The 22176-nt window shown below is 29.3% G+C and overlaps 1 protein-coding gene across 3 annotated transcripts in view; it reads left to right on the top strand.

Annotated features, from left to right (window-relative positions):
• LOC107448265 (uncharacterized) overlaps window positions 1–22176 on the top strand; it is an 86617-nt gene that overhangs the window by 22817 nt on the left and 41624 nt on the right. The window contains exon 1 of one of the 3 annotated variants that reach the window (XM_071187183.1): window positions 4382–4405. The exons of the other annotated variants lie outside the window; for them this stretch is intronic. The gene's annotated coding sequence lies outside the window, so the exon portion shown is untranslated. Of the gene's footprint in view, window positions 1–4381; window positions 4406–22176 lie in introns of those variants that run through there. 3 annotated transcript variants of the gene reach the window in all.

The following is a 22176-nucleotide window of genomic DNA, read 5'->3' on the forward strand; positions in this document are numbered from 1 at the left end:
TCTTTGTGAAAGAGTTACAAGGTTTCCTTCCTCAAACGTTTATTGGATGTTGAAAATAGTCAAGTTTTTAATGCTCTAAAATAAACTAATGAAGTAAAATATTTTTATAAATTATTTGGTTTTGATAATAAACACAAATTATCTATCAATATATTTACCTGGCGTGCCATCGAAATTGCACTTATTTTTGTATCTAAATTGGCAGCACTTGGATCATACATAAATGCGTAAATAATTTGTTGTATTTTCAAAATATATAAATACACCACGTACTAAACAAAACTACTTATTTTTAGATAGAAAATTATATGATCTTAAAAATTGTATTTACTTAATTTAATTTTTTCCCCATAAAATACATTTTTAATATATTTTGAATATTTTTTAAGTTAAAAATGTCAGCAAGAGAGTGGCAAAATTAAGTAATGCAAATATCAACATCAAATCTGTGAGTAGAGTAGCGTAAATGCAGTGAAGAAAGCTAAGTAAAACGAATATTTATTATTAAGAATAGATTGAAGTTGAGAAAACAGGTGTTATTTATAATCAGATTTTGAATTGACGTTGCTAGATTCATTTCTAAAAGGGTTTGTGGATTTCAATGATATACTCATATCCCATTTCACGAAAGTCCAAATACGACCTTACATCTGTACAATTGGTCACTGGTTTGGTCAGGGGGTTTGCAGCGTTGCTTTTTGAATCAATAATTATACTAATATTTGTTCGATTTTTTAGCTTGTGAATTGATGGCAAATGTCAACGTGTTTTACATGACTTGAAAGCAAAGGGTTTAATGACAATCTAATTGTCACAATATAATTTTATTGCTTCAGTCTCTTGATTAAGTAGTTCTAGTTTGAATTCATATCAATTCTTGTGCTGTTGTACTTAAAGCCAAGTATTCTGCTTCAACAGTTTATATGGCAACAGTTTGTTGTTTTCTTAAATTCTGGAGGATAACACAATTTAAATCACAGAAGACATCAGCAGTTGTTGATTTTCTATCGTCTTCGTCTTGTTACAATAGCCCAATCCGAATTTGAAAAGCCTCTATGTCGTCCTCCTTTGGTAAAGTTTAATTTCTTTGAGATAGTACTCTTAAGGTATTGAAAAATTCTTTGATTCTTGAACTTTTAAATGACTTTTATATGAAATTTTAAATGACCATTGTATTATTTTATTCCATCGAATTCCTTGTATAGTCTTCCATGCCCTTTCGCAATTTCAAGTTTCTAAATGTCACAGTTTTCACGAAATAATGAAACATAAAGTTTAACGCACAAAATAGCGCTAGCTCTTATGATTTCTAATATTGAGAAAAAAATGCTGACTTATCTCAAATATGTACAAAATGTCGTCTTTTTTAAATGTAATCGAACCTTTATGACTGTATTTACTAAAAACAAACTACTGTACTGGTATATGTTAAGTATGTCATCAAATATAAATATTGATATTGCATTTTTATATTAAAATGTTCAGCTGTTCCATTTTATTTAAATAAAACTCTTACGACAGTTATAAAATTTTATCTTATTCATAAATTTCTTCTAAAAAAAGAGATTAAAGATTCAAGATTAATTTTATCATTTGAATTGTTTTTTGATCAAAATTTTGAATTGTTTTCCAAAATAAACTGCTTTTTTATGTTTGATTCAACAACAATAAGCGTTTTCAAACATACTTTCCAAAAACACAACGTATAAAACGTTTTTTCATTTTAATAATTTATTTGAAACATTTGAAGAAGTTTGGGAGCAATTAACATAGCTTTATTAAAAGTAAATATCATTGAAAGATAGCGCAAAAGTTTTTAATATCGATTTTAATTTAACCACTAAAATGTTAGAACGTTTCACTACATTTCCCCAAACTAACCACAGTATTTTAACATCCATAAAGTATCTCATCTTAAGTTAAATATTTTGAAATTAATACTTTTCTATGCTTGAAATGGCGCTTTTTGGAAGGAAAATGTGAGGAACAAGTCCATTAATGGAAAGTGTTCACGCCTTGGCAAACATTTTTAAGCCAAACCTTGCTTATGGGAAGTTTTTCTTGCAACCAAAAGTTTATTCTGCGGGCTTTTTCTTCACTTAGCACATAAAAAAATCACTTTAGGTACTTTCTTCCATTTTTGAAGAAGATTCGTAAGAAAAAAAGGTATCTCCGATCACTTCCACACTTCAAACATATTGCAATGAGTTCTTTTTTTTTCCTTATCTGTTTCCTTTTTTTCTTCGCCAGGAAATCTAATCCGGACGTTTATTTCTTCTAAAGAAGTTCTTTCTCTTCTGTCACGTATCCCAATGATCTTAAGTGTTTTCAAGCGTGACTTGAAGAGCCAGTCAACATTTTCTTTTAGTTCTCGTTCTGAAATGCATCGTCGCATGCGTGAAAATAGTTTTGTAAAGTTTTCTCAGTTTTTTTTAAATATGTTTTACGACCGCATTGGCTTAATTGAGCTAAGTTTTAAGACATGCCTCCTCGAAATTGTTTGATTTTGTTTACTTTTTCGCAATTAAAGGAGGGAGTGCATTTTCTGGAAGTATGAACGACATCGGTAAATCTGTTTGTTTAAATATTTAAGTTCGTAAAGTCATTTTTAAATAATCTATAATGTTACTTTTTTAATCAATGTTTTAAATAAATCTTCTCTGTAAACATTTAAATTTGAAATATGTATTTCCTTCTAATAGTTCAATTAATGATAAACAATTAATCTCCATGTCTAAAGTAATATAGAAAAAAAGACATTTATATATATTTTTTAACGTAATAAAGCAGAATGATTTAATTTCTGAGAACATCGCTAGACAAATCGTAAGTAAAAGCAAATATCAATAACAAATATTCAATGGTTTAAAAAAAAACAAAGAACACCTAGTGCGAATTTCACTTTTTCACACAGTGGTAGTTAAATTAATAAAAAAATAACTTTTAACTTATCATGCTAATAAACAAATTTGTATAGGATTTCGGTTCTAACTATCGATTTTACTTTATAAAATGGTGATTTATACAGTGTGATGCGCCGAGAATTGTTTTTTTAAACTGTTACAAAAGTACTCTTAAAGAGTCCTTATAACATTGACTTGTAATCTAATCAGAAAATGAACCTAATTTACAAGTACAGATTTCCTGCTTTAAATGTTTTTTGAATATCTAAATGGACTTATAATCTCTGTTAAACTTTCTAAGAATTTTGATAAACAAAATACATAAATCTACCAGCTGGAAGAGCCTTAGACCGTACAATGATTAATAGCTCTCATTTTCTCAAAATTAGTTTTTTTTTTCTCGTTCAGTTCTAAATACTTTAAGATGCACGCTTTTCATCACAATTTTTTTTCCGCTGTGACATTTTTCTCTTTACTGATTGGCGTTGTTTCGAGTCGATGAAGTAGAGTAACTCCGGATTTGCGTGCTGTGTTTTGGAACGTTTCATCTCATTAATATGGAGAAGAGTTCATATTTTAGAATGTTTCTAATATTTTATCCCATAGTGTTTATATTTTTCATTAAAAATTTAACTATCATATCATCAATAAAATAAAAAAAAATTTTTAATTCGCTGCAGAAACATGCGTGACTAATCCAACCATATAATAAAATAAAAAGATATCGTTTTAGAATGGCATGACCTGTCTCTAAGTCACATAGCGAAAAACAACTTAGAATCAATTTAAAATAACTTCCTTGTTTCTTAAAATAACTTAAAATAATAGTTTTATGCCGTATTTTGGCATTTTATGATTGCTTACTGGGTTGTTAAAGAAAAAATGTGCATAAAAATGTGGTTAACATTAATTTTTTTAATCTTTAATTGAGAATTCTGTATGGTTTTTAAAAATTGGGGTCTTTTATTAAACTTTTTTTAAAGATTTTTAAGACGTGATCTTTTAGAATGAATAATTTATAGGTTTTCAAAATTATAATTCTTTCATTTGAAATTTTTTAATAGGTTTTCAATATGGTCTTCACGTATTGAAAAATGTCGATTCTTAAAATAAAAAAAATCCATGAACAATTTATAGAGTATTTATCTTAGATATTTTTAGGGAATAATAGCTTATGGAATTTATTTTAATAGATTCCCAAAATGTTGATTTTTGTTATTGGGAATGTTTTATAAGGTTTCAAGGTTTCTTGCAATAAAAAATATTTTTTCAAGAAAAACATTAATAAAATTCATAAATTTCCTATTTTTGAAAATGAGCTTCAACTGTGGAAGTTTTTACTGCTTTATAAAAATCGTGATATTTTATTTGAATTTTTTTAGGTTACCAAAATAGTAGATTGCAATTTTTTATAGGGTATAATTTATAGATATTGTGATTCTTTGATGTGAAATTGTGATTTCTTTTTTATAGGTTAGGCAGTCATTTTGATATAAAAGGAAGTAAGTACCGATACTCTCTATGAGGTAATAAAATGTTCAACGGCGATGGTTAGTGAATTGTTCGAATTTCGAGAATTATTTAAACAAATTTCTAATATAATAACGTAGCTTTTTGACGTAGCGTAATGTAGTTTTTTGACATACATTTCCTGCTAAGTACTTTAAGAGATAAAAGCCTTTTACGCGTTGAGCATTTAAAACACGTCAACTTTCAGCTCATCTCCATTCTAGCCTAAAGTTTCTAATCAAAAATTCAGAACCAGGAAACCAAAATCAAACGTCACGCGCTATACAAACGAACGTAATGGAAAAAGTTTTCGCCATCATGCACCATTAGGAAAATCCAGCCCGCTTGTGATTTCTGCCTAATAACAACGGATTTGCGTCGCTGACTGACCATTTCTCTATATCGATTGAACCGCCGGCTAGAACTGTAATCGTTTTCAGCTGAAGTATATATAAGGATGCAATCTTTCGTCGGTCTTTAACTCTTTAATTTATTAATGAAGCTGGGTTAGAAGTAATGTTTCGCTAGAACATGTTTTAAATAATGATTTTAGATATCTGAAATTAGTTCTTTATTAAATGCTGAGGTTAATTAAGTTGGAACAAGGGGTTTAATGATTTTAAAGATTACACTTTAATTTTTACGGTGTGTTTGGCGGAAATTCGAAGTAATTAAGTTTTATCTAAAGGTTTAAAGTTTTCTTTTTCTAAATTGGGTAAGTTAAATACTAGTTTATCGTAATTTCAACAACGTTCGGGTTTGAAGCTTAATGAGTTTTTACACTAATTTTTTTTAAGTAAATAGCGCTCATTGCTCAATTATAAATATGATAAATTATCAGAAGTTTAATAAATTCAACTGCAAAAGATAAATTTATAACTCAGTCAAATAATACCTTTATCAATTAACCCGTAGGAAACTTTTAGTTGTTACTGTATAAATGAAGAATAATCACTGTATAATATAGTGTCTTTATCGTCTTTTTATGACAAATGTTTATTTCTTTTTTTATTTAATTGTTTAACATGATAAATTCTACTATAAATAGAGAATAGTAAAGTCCATATTAACACGTTGAATGCCATGGGGGTACCGGTGACCAGCACTGAGTTTGTTCGTAGCGCCACGGGGGTCACCAGTGACCGGCGAAACAAAGATTATTAGAAACACATAATTCGAGTAAATTTTTCATTTTATAATATTATCATCGTTACTAAAATGGCTTGAAGAATTTTTAATTATATACACAAAAATGCCAACTTTTCCGGACAACGAATAAATTTTTTCAAGTGGTAGCTTATTAATTTTGATTCATGGTTTAATAAATTCAATTTAGTAGATTTTTATCCACCACTATTTCTAAACAATTCGTAGGCTTATATAATTCACCACTTTTTTCACATATGTCATGCTAAACCTTTTAAAAAAAACTAGCAAAATCTGTCTAATATTTGCAAATTTAGATAGTAGTTATTTACCATGTGGCAGACGGGCAAGCCATGTAAAATTAGCGTCGCATTCAACATGTTAATAATTTATTGAGAAACATTATTTTGTATCTACAAGAAATCATACTTATTCATACTTATTCTTCTATGGTCAAACATATTAATATGTATTTTTGGAACGAAGAAATAAATTTAAGAACAAAAAAAGCAAAAAAAAAGTTGAAATATAAATTGAAATTTAGATAAAAGTGTTAAAAAGTGTACTTTGTCTTCATTAAGATTCAAAATCCTGTAAGAAAAGAAAGATTCAAGCATTTCATAGAGCTAAAATAAAATTTAAAAGGGAGACGATTAACTTATCTTCTAAATCGTAGCTAAGCTCACTATCGTAAAAATTCGCTATGCACTTACCAGCCAAAAGTGGGGCTTTTTTTTGTCTGCTCTAGCATTAGAATGGAAACTTTTTAATAACTCCCTGTGATTGACAATTATAAAGAACAATTTTGATAATTTTTATTAAAAAGCATTGTAAAACGCATACAAAACCGAAGTTTTTGGCGATTATGTTTAAAATAAAATTTATAAGATAACATCGAAAAGCAGGTGATTTTAGGAGACAAGTTCCTGGACAGATTTGAGACGTAGTGGCCCTCAACTTTCACGATGGTGGCATGTTTATGTAGTTGACGCATACATGTTTTAACATTGATAAAATATTTGTGGCTCCTAGGCGCTGAATGTAAGATGTTTACTGTGTTTACCAGTTTTTAAACTTCAGCTAGAAAAAAATTGACGAAAAATTTTTTTCTTAAAGAAAATTAATGTATTTAAATACGATATATGAGCAAAATTTTATGAAATAAAATTTTTCGTTAATGCATATTTGCATAAAAAGTACATAGTGACAGTATTGATGATATACACATATTTAAATTATTCTTATGTGTTATGTGTTATTTAAACCATATATATGTAAAAAAGTCTGAAACGCAGAGCATAAAAGCTAATGTTGGACTCATAGTAAAGGCCAACTTTAACCTTGTACGCGTTTTGGCTATTAGTTTTTACTTTCTGTTCTTGCGCAAGGGACGCAATATGCGGGGAGACGTTTCTGGTGTAAACCCACCTTAACAATTAATAATTTGATTATTGATTTTTGCAATTAGAACCCTAGATTATTAAATATTCTTTCGATGCGCTACCAAATTTTCCCAGTTTTGTTAAGTTTAGAAATTACTGCAAAACTTCTTCAAAGTTTGAAAACGATCTCTTATCAATATCCTAATAAAAATTTAATAGACCCTTTGACACAGAATTTTCATAAAACATATTTTTCATACTTTTCTCAATATTTTGTATTAATTTAGGTCCAGATAAATGAGAAATATTATATTTAGCATTCTAATAATCCTCGGTGTCCCTTTTTGGGTTAAAGGTAAAATTTCCAAAACATGGCCCACTTCTAAACAATAATTTTTTAAATTTGTAATTATTTACAGTTATTTAAACCTAAGATTACTTAGATCTAGTTCATTATTGACGTTTCTAAATTTTCAAAATTAATGATTGATAAATTTTTAAATTAAAATGTTAAAAAAAAAAAANTTTTTTTTTTTTTTTTTTTTTTTTTTTTTTTTTTTTTAATATTTTTATATTTTAGAACATTATTCCGGGAATTTGGCAGATTTTCTTATCATATTAAAAAAATACCAAAATATTTCCTTATTTGCAATTAGAACATCATAAAAAAGAAATAAAAAGGATCCCATCGTCGTGTGAAAGGGTTAAAAAACGCATTTTCATTAATAAAATTTTAAAAAAATAATAAACGCGTGTTTAATTTGATGTGTTGTGCTATTCCAAGGGATAAATTACAGACTAGCACTGACTTAAATTTAGTTACCTTTAATACCTAGAATTAAATAAACTTTTTTTTGTTTTCAAAAGCTTTCATGAATATCATAAATTAATTCCGCAAACATTAGTATGCAGGGCATTTTTAAAAACTTTACTGTAGCTCCCGTGTCATTTCCCTCGTCTATCTGTATTCAGCATATATTAAATGCATGCATGCATATTCAGCCATTTTTAATATCATTGCTTCCTGACAAAAAATGATATACAACAAGGAATTTTCGTGGCAAAGAAATATATCTCTGGTAGAACGCGAAGTCGGTCACGGCAAGGGGCGGGAATATTTCCGTTTCTTTGGTTGAAGAACGTTCAACGCCCTTTTTCAGATCAGGGGCTTCAGTCACAATACTTGATGAAAATCTATTGTCTTTTTTAATGGACCATAGAGTCTATATCTTCTTTTTCAGCTCTATTACCTACATTATGAGTTTTGATTTCGACAATCAAATATTTCGGAAAACTGTGAACCGATTTTATTCTTGTTCTTATTGTTTTCTTTTTCTTTTAATTTTGTAACTGCAATACAATATTTTTAAAATTTAATAACTAGTGAATTATTTTTAACTAGTTGAGTGAATGTTGAATGAATGAATTTAATGAACTAGTGAACTATTTTTAACTAGTGAATGCATGATTAAAATTTATTGAAAATCGAATAGGAAATTGTATTCTCATCAACTGTTATAAAACAGTCTAATTTTGAAAAATCTCAATAAATTTTACTTATCTCTCTTTTTTTGTTTTTAATAAGACAAAATATGTTACGTTGTCTTTTATCTAACCTTAACTACAGACAGATAAATATTTATATATAAAATATCCATTTACACATTTATTTAGAAACACGTATACGTTCTACTTTAGGCTCAGCAAAAAATTTTTTTTCAGGAGTTTTGATAGCAGAAGTTGAATAATGAACAACAATATTTATAACTACGATACTGAAGCCTTACAGAATCATCCATATCCCTAAATTTAAAGTAAATTCATATAAAAGTGACCAAGATTGATGTAATCAACAATAACAATAACTTGTTAGAATATTTTGACATCACAAGCAACGATCGTCGGTGATTGACTGTTTTTGCTGGTAGTTACGTCATAGCAATTTAAAAGACGTTTTAAATACAATTTAACTTCGTTTAAATACAATTTAATTGCCATACTTTTAAATGTAGATTTTCAAACTCTTTCATTTTAATTATAGCACGTTAGATATAAATGAAGAAAAAAATTATAAATCAGCGTTAGATATAAAATTTATTAAATTGCCAGAATAATTAAATACAAATTAATGAAAGTGACCTTAAACTTAACTTCAAAATTATCTGTATAATATAATTTTTTTCGTTCTCTATAATATATTCCGATAGAGCCACGATGGCTCAGGGGATAGAGCTGTCGCCTTCCAATGAGGTGACCCAGGTTCGAATTCCAACGATGGCTGGTCGATACAAATTCTACATAAGACTTGCACCGACCACAGTGTTGACGTGAAATATCCTTAGTGATAGACGCTTAGCCCCAAGGTTAGCCCCCTTATCGTCAGGCTAACTGTGGGAGATTCTCGTGGTCTTCCACTCCATGTAACGCAAATACGGGTTGGTTCCATCTAAAAGTCCTTTGCGGAGGCAAATTTCTCCCAATGCTTTGCCCAGGAGTTTCCTTGTCTTCTGGATTGGATTCAAAATTACAAGGCTACAGAGTATGAACTTTTGTAGTCGTAAACCTCAAAATTGGGTCGGCTGTTCAACGAATGTTATAAAATTAAAATAAAATAAAATATCTTCAGAAAATTCAAAAATAAATAAATAAATAAAAAATAGAACATTTATAAATGATTCTAAGTCTGTATTTTTAATGTATTCATACCTGCAATTAACTATCTTCAGATAATTCAATTTGTTTCCATGTAATCATAGCAATTGTTTTGAAATAAATCTTTCATAGTCACATATCACTGCGTGTTAATTTTTAAAAACTATTAAAAATAATTATTTAAAGTTCCTTCGATTGGATGGCCAGCCAAACTGAGTGAAAACAAAATTCTCAAAGCTGCAAAAAAGATCTTTTATTGCTTAAGACCTTGCCATTTGCCTTGCGTTATTGTTTATGATGTATCCAATATATATGTCGTTGGAAAAAATAGTATGCTTGGAGGCATTTCAGTAAAAATCGTGTTATTGTGTTTAATCAACTGAAACTTTCTGGCCAAAGTTATTGTACTTCTTTCTGACATTGTTTACCCTTTCAGATTTTATGAAACATTTATTGTGAGTTTAGTGTAAGATATTATTGTTTACATAGGAGGAAGAATTCATAAAGGCGGAATTCATCTAGGAAGAATTTATACCTAAACGAATATTTATGAAGAATTACAGACCTTTCTAAATTATTCGACATGTTATAAGATTCTATGTAAAATCTTAATTATCAGGTGATACTATACAGATTTATTGTTTTCACTCCACTGAAACCGGTTTGCACTTGTTTACGTCCGTGTATCAATTGGTTAAATTGGACGATATATAATACAAATTCGACGGTTGGATAAATTAGACGATATATTATATTAATGTAGAATATTTATTATATCAGGTATTATATTAGTATATTATGATAATTGGGATGTTGGCGAACACGGTACAACTTTGAACTTTATGGGCTTTATAAACATCCTCAAATTATACAGATAATCCGAAGCAACCGACTAAGATGGTTCAGCCATATCTGGAGAGGCTCTGAAGATAGCTCTGTAAAAATTGCCACCTTCAAGAACCCTCAGGGGTCCCGCTCTAGAGGTAGACCACCTACTCGATGGCTCAACGACACCGAAAACGACCTCAAAGTCCGAAAACTTAAGAACTGGAGGGGAGTTGCCCTGGACAGAGGGAGCTGGAGAAGGCGTGCTGTTGAGGCAGCCAAGGCCTGCAACGGGCTGTTGCGCTCCTGAAGAAGATTATGATAATTAGACAAAATTATTAGACGCACTGTAGTTTTTTAAGAATTGTTTTGCACGAGTTTATATGCCATACTTTTATATTTAAACATACATGTAATCGGTTATTATTCATGAGATTTTTTATATACTTCCTATTTGTATTTATTTTTAACGTATTGCATTACAGTGTTAACCAATTGAAGCGAGAACGTAAACAAGTGAAAACCGGTTTCAGTCGCGTAAAAACCATAAAGCTGTATAGTATCCGCTGATAATTAAGATTTTACATAGAATCTTATAGTGCGTCTAATAATTTGGTCATGAACTGTAAATAAAGTTTAGTCACCCTGTAAAGCCTTAAAATAACCAAAGTTTTAATGACTGAATTTCGTACATAGTTTGGCCGTTTAGTTTTATGATCCGTTCTTCGTACGGGATGAAGGAAAAAAAAAACTGTGGCGAACAATACTACAAAATCTTCCCCATCAAGAATAAGCATATTTTCTGCATTAATTCTGCTTTTTTGTACATAGCGTTTGTTCATTTAAATTAGTACCTATTTCAAGAATAAATTGAGCATCATTGGCGTCAGTAATAATATTGGCCTTTTTTTGCGTTTTTCCACAACGAGTTAGTACCATTTCTACATTAATTTTGCTATTCAGTCGAAAACTTTTTTTTAAAATTTCCATAACCGCTCATTTTAAATTATAGTTTTATAGTAACAGTTTTAATAGCATAAATATAAACAAAATAAACGCGTAGTTTCAGATGACTTTCGGAATACTAATTAGGGTACGTATAGTCCGCCGATGCTACCACGTTCACGTTGATCATTTAGATTATCTGACATATAAGGAATAAGGAATAAGTAGGGGAGAGTTGGATAAAACGGGGTAGTCGGACAAAACGGGATACATGGCCTAGGGACCAGACTATTGAACCTATCTAGCGGACGACGACAGAAACTTGTTATTTGACTGTGATTATATCATTTACAGTGNTATAAATGTAGAATATTTATTATATCAGGTATTATATTAGTATATTATAATAATTAGACCAAATTATTAGACGCGCTGCAGTTTTTTAATAATTACATGTTTTGAACGAGTTTATATGCAATACTTTTATATTTAAACATACATGTAATGGGTTATTAATCAGGAGATTTTTTATATACTTCCTATTTGTATTTATTTTTAAAATATTGCATTACAATGTTAACCAATTGAAACTGGAACGTAAACAAGTGCAAACCGGTTTCAGTCGCGTAAAAACAATAAAGCTGTGTAGTATCACCTGATAATTAAGATTTTACATAGAATCTTATAGTGCGTCTAATAATTTGGACTAATAAGTCTAATAATTATGGACTGTAAATAAAGTTTAGTTACCCTGTAAAGCCTTGAAATAACCAAAGTTTTAATAAATGAATTTCGAACATAGTTTGGCCTTTTAGTTTTAATGATAAATATTGTAACTTTTCTAAATACCCGTTCTTCGTACGGGATGAAGGAAAAAGAATAAAGCTGTGCCAAACAATACTACAAAATCTTGCACACCACAATACCATCACAATTTATAAAACTGAAATAATTCCAATGTTTTTTATTAATTATTATTTGTTGCTTTTCCAAGTGACTTTACGTTATTAGATTAAGCAAAACACGTTTTTGATAGTTCATCCCATCAAAATGAAGGTCAACGATATTCAGTATCATCTGGCATAAAGTTGTTGCTCTAGGCCAATTAATGATATTTAAAATTTACAATTAAGAAAACTACTTTCTCCTATACTTATATATTCGAGGATCCGTAAAAAACATATTTCCATAGTATTTATAAAAAATGCCCAGTATTGATACAGTTTCAATAGGCACCAAATTTACTCATAAAATATTTTGTACCCATTTGCGTATATTTGGCACCTATTAAAACTACAGCAATTATCATAATGCCAGACTGTTACCAAAATTAATTTAGCATTATTGGTGTCAATAATTGTATGGATTACGCTTCCCCATCAAGAATACATAATCAAGAACACTTCCCCATAAACACATTTTCTGTATTAATTTTGCTTTTTAGTTTATAGTCTTTTTTATTTCAATTAGTACCTATTTCTAGAATAAATTAAGCATCATTGGCGTCAGTAATAATATTGGCTTTTTTTACGTTTCTCCACAACGAGTTAGTACCATTTCTACATTAATTTTGCTATTCAGTTGAAAACTTTTTTTTTTTCAAATTTCCATTACCGCTTATTTTAAATTATGGTTTCATAGTAACACGTTTTAATAGCATAAATATAGACAAAATAAACACGTGGTTTTAGATGATTTTCGGAATACTAATTAGGGGACGTAGTCTGCCGATGCCACCATGTTCACGTTGATCATTTAGATTATCTGACGTATAAAGAATAAGAAATAAGTATATTGCAAAACGCGCGATAAGCAGCTTTTTTTCGCCCAATAGGTGGAAAATCGGCGATTTTCGAATAACAATAATAAATCCAAATAAACCACCGACTTTTCATCTACTAAATTTTATAAGAAATTCTAGCAACACACATCAGGATGAGCTTTATATGAAATGAACATTAATACCTGGAAAATTAACAGAGACTGAATAAACTCGAATTTTATAAATTAAAAAAGCAGAATTTTATTAATTACTTTTCCGTGCTGGCCCATATAGTGTAGTGTATCTATCACTCCAAAAATACAATTCCAATTCACTGGTATATAAGACATGTTAATTCATTTTGTTGTGCTCCTTTTCATAGATGAAGGTTGACATTCCCGATAATTGCTATTGTCTCATATAGTACCACAATTTACACAGTTGTTTGCATTTTAGTTTATAACTGCACTTTAAAAAAATTAAGAATAATATCTGCAATTCATTCTCCCACGCTATCTCGAAAAGAGTAAAAAACTAAAGTGTACATGTACAGAAAAAAAAATCTTATTAAAAACAAACATTTCTGGTATCTTATCATGGAAGAAAAAGATGTAATATGAAATGATAAGAATAAACAAAAACCGTCATGTTGAAAAGCTATTGATGCTCAAAGTGTTAACATTCTTCTCGAAAGAGTTTATTTTTATTTATTATGACAACAGTCATAAACACTATCTTACTGTGCAAGAATTTACTGCTAGAATAATCTCTATCGTCTATCAAAAGCTAACCTAAGTCTCCAAAAAGCGTCTACTCCAGAATATACTTTATTCTCTGTATTCACCATAATTGTAACCTATCAATCTATGCCTCATTAATATGCTAAATAATACTGTACGTTGATATATTATAGTATATATTTATAAAATCCGACATCTTTTTTTTGGGCAGCATTTAGTACAATTTAATCATTCTAATAATAATATTTTAAGATTTTTTTCTATCTGTATGTNTTTTTGGTTTTCCGGTTTTCTGATTTCCGGATAGCGGGTTCTGTACTGTATATATTTATAAAATCCGACATCTAATATTTTGGGCAGCATTTAGTACAATTTAATCATTCTAATAATAATATTTTAAGATTTTTTTCTATCTGTATGTCTTTACACTGCAATTGTTGTTATGAAAATATTATTGGATTTACGCTTGTTGGTCGACGTTTTTAATTACGATGAAAAATAATTAAAAGATTTCGGTTCAAATAGCCATTGGGCACTTTTATGGCATTTAAATATCTTATTTGTTTCTATTAGATATTGTTTTATTACAAAAATGAGAAGATATACACTATAAAACTTCCTAATAATAATAAATATGAGAACAATTATAAACACTATATTGCTACCCAAGAATTTACTATTGAAATTATCTTTATCGTCTCTCTAAAGCTGATTTAAATCGCCAAATGGCGTCTAGTCGATAGTATATAAATATAATCAACCTTAGTGTATATATTATTGAATTATTTTATCTATTAGCCATTCTCGCTCTAAGTGTCAAAATACATTTAGAAGATATTTATTCCTATTTATTATGTCGGCAATTATAAACACTATCTTGCTACACAAAAATTTACTATTAAAATTATCTTTATCGTCTCTCTAAAGCTGATTTAAATCACCAAATGGCGTCTAGTCGATAGTATATAAATATAATCAACCTTAGTGTATATATTATTGAATTATTTAATCTATTAGCCATTCTCGCTCTAAGTGTCAAAATACATTTAGAAGATATTTATTCCTATTTGTTATGTCGGCAATTATAAACACTATCTTGCTACACAAGAATTTACGATTGAAATTATCTTTATCGTCTCTCTAAAGCTGATTTAAATCGCCAAAAGGAGTCTATTCGATAGTATATAAATATTATCAACCTTAGTAGTGTATATATAACCATATTATTGAATTATTCAATCTATTAGCTATTCTCGCTCTAAGTGTCAAAATACATTTAGAAGGTATTTATTCCTATTTATTATGGCGGCAATTTATAAACACTATCTTGATACACAAGAATTTACTGTTAAAATTATCTCGATCGTCTCTCTAAAGCGCCATAAGTCGTCTATCCCATATCTACCGTTACTCGTACTTGAAACGCGCGAAATACTTTTGAAAGCCTTAAAAGGTTTTCGCTTTCCACCGAATATTTACATTCGAGCGAAACTATTTTGAAATAAATTCCATTCGTAAGCAGGTTCATAGGTTTGGGAATGAATCAATCAATAACTTTCGACCTCTTGTCTAGTTCAGAGAAAGCAGGAAAATATGTAAATTATGTTCTACATTTTCACCATAATCAGATTTTCTTCCCGGCGTCGGGATTTCGAACATTGATTTTCGTTCGGATTACACGCGTAAAATTTTCGATACTTGGAAATTTATTCATGTTACATCCTTAATATAGCAAGTTCGCGCTATCTCTGCAAAGTATTTACAATAACAAATAAAGTATTTACATTACTTTATTTGTTTGCTGAGCATTTAATATAAAGTAAGTTAGTTTATTTTGTCGCAAGTTTAATTGCAGTGATTTGAACTTAAAATTATATCTTTGTAATTTACGAGCTAATATAATTAATATAGTAATTATTTAACACTCAATGGCTATTAAAAATTATAGTCACGATTTTTAATTTTGAACAATTTCTGAAGTTATAGGGACTGGAGATCTTCGGGGAAGAGCGTGATTCAGTGATATTTCCAAACACTTAATTTTTGATTTTTGAGAACAAGCTATTGATATAGTTAATTAAATATTACTGTTTGTAATTTGCAAAAATTGTTTTGCTTACTACTTCCTATTTCTACACATTCTGAATTTAATTTTTCCTCTAATGTATCTTAATATGCTGATCAGATGTTACTTAGTAGCCTAAAATCATAATTTGAATGCATATCGTCATAATTTGCATATCGTCATAATTTGCTTATCGTCATAATATAAATATCGCCTAAATTCATATTTGCATCATAGCTAAATTCATATTGGCTAAATTGCTTTATGCGTAACACCTGAATTCATGTTTGCATATCGTCATAATATGCATGTCACCTAAATTCATAATCTGAATGCATATCATGACTCCTTTAGATCTACACGATGCCATTTGATTAATCTAATAAAATCTACCTGCCTTTAAATTTTGGTTCTTTAAGGCTTGTACGATGACACTTTAATCTTCTTAACCCCTTTAATTTAGAATTAGTTGCATGTTGTGGCCTTTTCTCGCCCTTATAATTTTACAGCTATGTATCTATAATAACTATCATTTTAGCTTCAGATTGTCTGGTGATGTCATGTCACTTTTAACTTTAAAAAAAAATTTGCTTACTTTTACGTTTTTCCTCGGCAGATTAGTACTATAAGAATGTTTAAAAATGCAAATCAATGTTTGATTCAGAAGATTGGATATATTAACCTTCACATTCAACCGAATTATTAAGAATCTTTATCTAGCGTCACCTACAAATATTCACTAAGCCATTTCGAACTAACTATGCAAAGTTCCGCATTTCCGCATGGGCGATCTTGCATTTTTTTTGACCTATCAATAAATTGTATCAAGATTGCAACCTTGCGAAATGATAGGGTCAAATTAGCTTAAGTTTCTGCCGTACTTTTTGTTTATTTACTTACGATTCAAACCAGTTTTGACGTTGGTTATATTTGTAAAAACCAGTATCTTTGTAGAAAATATTTAACTGAATTATTGCTCAGGTACTAAACACTGTAGTAAGCTAAACTGATCTAAAGTTGAAAAGATTGCTTCAGATTCCAGAATTATGCGTTGTGACCCAAAACTTAACAAGTCTCTAGGGAAATTAATTTTATAATTACCATGAAGAATTTTCGTAAAATTTGATGTGAAAAAGTAGAATATAGATTTTATTAGTTTTAACGCTGAGTTTATCTTATCTATTATTATAGGTGTCTGTTATTTTCCCGGCCGCTATGTTTTATAGACAATTCCCCCTAACTGCTTATTCACTGCTTTCCTTAAAATATTCATCGTGTTTCTTATTATCGAAAGTTTTTTTTTTCTTCACTCGGGAACCAAAACATGCGTCACATTTGAGAAAAAGATAATTTAATAAACAATATCAATTTGATAGTTAATCCTGAGTCGCACAGCCTATTCTAGCAGCTTTATTTATTTATTTTTTATTGGATTAAAAGATTTGGGAAAAACCTGGATTACGAATATCTATGAACTATTTTTGTATGAAACGGTGCATAAATTTTTCGAATGAATAAACATTAATTTGTTTGTTCAGATAAATTTATAAAGTAGAATTTATAAAATCCTCAGATAAAAACATAAATTTGTTTGTTGTTAAATTGAGTTCATACATAATTTTTTCCCTTCAAATTTTTGTCCTCAACTATACTAAACTATAATCTAAAAAGCATATCAAGTGAAAAATTCTCTAAGTGTAAGCTCATACTGTGTAAAAATAATGAATAAATAAATAAAATTTCACTCTAAAACTACTGATGAAACTAAATAACACATAATAAAAAACGCATAGTTTCATTTATTAATATTATACATAATTATTTTAGCAATAATAATTATATTCGAGTTTTTCCTCACAAATTGTTACAGATTAAAATAAACAATTTTCATTCCGCGAAATTTGATAAGTACTGCACTGAACTATCATCCAATTAGAACGAAAAATTCCGCATCAATTAATTATTGATAATTATTTTTCATCAAAATGAAACTCATCTCGGAAACATAATTTTCTTAATGCGATTCGTGGTAATTTTAGGCAAACAATTATCCCCTAACATACTCATTCCATACATCAAACATTACAGTTCGCAAAAGTATCATACTCCAATATTCTCGAATATTAATGTGTTGGACACCCCTGAAGTGTTATCCGACAGAATATCGTCGTAATTTTCGAAATGAACTGCTTCTTGTGAAAAGGGTTGGTTCTCAAATTTCGGTAAAAGACCACCGTCTGTCTCTCACCGTAATATTAATAATTTGCAAATTGAACAGGCGTTTCGGGATGTCGGGGGATATGACAGTTATGGTTGTTCGCGGTTTATGAGTACGATCTTCCTTCCGCAGCTGCTGAGTTATAGAAGTTTATTTGACGATTTATTCTTCCAAATATTTTAAGGACATTTATTTTATTATATTTTAGAAGTTTAAACGTTGAGATATTACATTTAAATCTTTAAAGTGAAATAACTGCCGAATCATTCTAGTTTTTATGATAACTCGTCTTCTTTTTTTTATTATCAAATTACTTTCCAATATTTTTAGCAATCAAATTTTATTGCTTTTATTTTGTAACTGGCGATGATTTTCCAATTTGGCTGCGTTTGATGACCTGCTCTCCTCTTTGGTATTTTTTTTTATTTGTTTTAATAAAAAAATTGTTTCTTGACGTTTTTAAGCGCAGGTAGCAAATTTTAAAAGAAGTAAAAACTTACATTATAATTGCGACCAACAACACATAAGAGAAAAATCTCCACAAAAAAAAATGAGCGAATCGTTAAAGTCCCATGTACCCATATTTGGGGTTAGCAACTGACCCATATTTGGGGTTACGACTATCAATGTTCTACTCAGTTGCAACTCCAATTTTGAGCTCTACCCAGAATACAAAGGAACTCCTCAGAGCCGCGATGGCTCAGAGGATAGGGCGTTCGCCTTCCAATGCCGTGAACCAGGTTCGAATCCCAGGCGATACGAATTCCGCATCCGGTTTGCACCGACCACAGTGCTGACGTGAGATATCCTCAGTGGTAGTCGGATCGTGGGTTAGTCTCCTTGCCGTCAGGCTAACCGTGGGAGGTTTTCGTAGTCTTCCTCTCCATGTAACGCAAATGCAGGTTGGCTCAATCAAAAAGTCCTCCACGAAGACAAATTTCTCCCGATACTCGATCCAGATCTTCCGGATTGGGTTCAAAATTACAAAGCTAAGGAGTTGAACATTAGTAGTCGTAAACCCATGAAATTAGGTCGTCTGTTCAACGATGGTTGTAAAAAACTCTTGAATCAAGTTTTGGAATAAACTACCCTTCGTGAAAGAATTTTTGAGACAACTAACCCGTATATTCTTTGCATGAAGAGAAAAATACGAAAACCACACACGTTGGCTCTATAGAGAGAATTATAACAGATGATCTGTCTATCTCTTGGGAAATTTTTTCACTTCAGCACTGTATTCGGTGCTAGTAAGGAGCACCAATTCGTATAGACCAACCATAGCGGATTTTGAACTTTAATCGCCTTATCTGCCCATGAGCAATCGCTGCTCCAAAAACTTAGTTATTTAGCCTACGAAATTTTAAATTCATGACCTTCCAGCTCCATTTTAGGCTTTTAGAAAACTCTTTAAAATGTAGGAGACTAGCATCAATGTTCAAATATCTAATGCCTAGTTAAGCTTTTAGTAAATTCTTTAAGATGAAAGTACCAAGCATCATTACGTTTAGCTTTTGAAACAGATACCTAATATTATTATTTGTAACTTTTAATGCTTTTATTTGTAACTTATAAATTTTTAAGTCATTTATCTTGTTTTAATCACTAGCAATAACAACAACAACAACAACAAAAAGTTTTGTAGCACCCCCGCCCGTCACCGTGCATCTTATTACTGGCACTATCACCGTTTCTTTTTCTCACTGAATGAGAGAAATTTTTCAACTACTACGTAGTTTTCTCATTTCAAACTTTCTAGAAGTTTTTAAACTTGGCATTTAAGCATATTTTCGTAAAATAAATTAAAGATTTATGATTTTTAGAACTTTTATCGGTTTTCATTTTAAGTCTTCACGTTTATTTGGTAGTAACAATTTATTTTTAGATTTTAGCTCAATTAAGAAGTAAAAGACGAAACCCAAACATATTTCGAATGGAATTAAAAAAAGGATTCTATTATAAAATCTGGAATAAATTTTGTAATTTATTAATTGTTATGGCACTTTTAATTCAAATTAAACCTTTTCAGTAATATGAATAAATTATATAAATTTATTTACTAATGTCCTGTTATTTTGCGCCATTTAAAGGTCATAAACTCGTTGGAAGCATAGACACCAATTTGAAGGTTGCTTTTCTCAATCATATTGTGCAAACCTCCTGATGAATTGATTTTTAATTTCTAAATATCACAATGGCCATTAATATATAAACTTTTAATTTGTATCGTAGCCTTCACATTTCACATTTGTCATTTTTTGCAAGTGTCGCCTTGTTCTCAAAGTGAGTAAAATTGCTTTCAACATCAACTTAATAAAATGAAAATGATCGCTCATTGAGAAATTTTAAATCAACTCTCAAGTTTGTCAGCGGGTTAATGGAAGTAGGTGTGTGCTTTTAATTATTTTTTTTAATTATTTTTTTTAATCTATTGTTAGGTAGAAGGCTGAAAAAAATTTTTATACTTGTTATATATTAGAAAACAAAATTTTAGGAATTGTATACGTAAGCTATTATGAAAATTTAATAAAATCAATTTTTGTCACTCTTTATGTATTTTTTCATTTCAATTTAATTTTTTTGAAAATTGTTTGGATTATAAATAAATTTAAATTGACTTATACATTAAATTAATTGCAAGAAATTATTTTTCAATGTTTTAACGTATTTTATATTGAATGTATGTAAACTTTTTCTTTATTTTGTTAACGAAAAATACTTTAAATACATATGTTTTTTTTTTTTGGTATTGCAATTTTTAAAAAAAAATCTGATGTGCCTTCTAGGATTTTTAATTTGAAGAATTTATTGTTTAAAAAAAGATTCCCCAAATTTAAGTTCAGTAAATGATTTGCTAAAATTAATAAACAAAACTTTAAGAATCGTCAGCTAGAATTTTTTAAAACTGTTATGACCATTTAAATAAAAATTAATCAGTTTCAGTAAAATGTGAATAATTGAGACAAATTTATTTACGTATGTCCTTCTGTTTTATGCAATTTAGACGTCATAAGCTCGATATAAGTAAGGACGCCAATTTGAAGGTTGATATTGTGAAAACCTCTTGATAAATTGATTTCCAATTTCTAAATTTTATAATGACTATTAATATATTAGCTTTTTATTTGCATCGTAGGTCTTGATATTTCACTTTTGTCACCTCTTGCAAATCTCTCTATTCTCTAAAAGAAATACACCTTTTTCACCGAGTTACGAAAAACTATTTTCAACATCGACTTGGTAAAGTAAGTGATCGAATTTCGCTCATTGAGAAATTTTAAATCTGTACCTCTCAAATTCGTCACCAAAGTAGATGAACATAGTAGATATGCTTTAAATTATTTTTTGACTATTGTTAGACAAATAGCCGAAGTATATATACTATTATAAGTTTATCTACAGTTATCTCAATGTAAGACCGCCTGGGATTTGTCTTTTTTATCCTCGGCGCATTAATTATAAACATATTTGTTCAAGCATAATAAATTATTAAAACAGTAGATTTTTCCTGGGATCTGTAATTTTCCTTCTTTATCATTTTTCTTTTCTTTATTTATCATTCTCCGTTTTTTTCGTCATTTTTTTCTTTAGATCAAAAAAACAAAATATCTGCATGATTGAAAGTCTTCTATAATGCATTTCTTTAAAATACAAATATGAATCAAATAAAACTTCGCATCCACAGTTGCAAAAAGTTTTAAAAATTTTCGAAGAGACTTATTAAGGGGTCATTAACAAATTTATTTTTGCAAAGTTATAAGTCGGGCCAATTTATTTTATATACGTATAAAGATTTAAATGAAGTAATTAATGAAGTTTTACTAGGTGAAGATACTATATTAAATAGGTTGTTACGTGAATAAAATTTTATAAATATTTCATTGTTTAGTGACAATATTTTCAGTACTTGTCAAATGCTATGTTTTCTGACCTATTGAACTATTACTGGCTGATACATCAGTTCTCTTGTAAAAGTTTTTTAATAATTGTAATGAGTTAAATAAATAATCCCAGGAAACTGTAACGTTGAGA

This window comes from Parasteatoda tepidariorum, chromosome 10 (genome assembly GCF_043381705.1).
Source record: "Parasteatoda tepidariorum isolate YZ-2023 chromosome 10, CAS_Ptep_4.0, whole genome shotgun sequence".
Classification (NCBI taxonomy): Eukaryota; Metazoa; Arthropoda; class Arachnida; order Araneae; family Theridiidae; genus Parasteatoda; species Parasteatoda tepidariorum.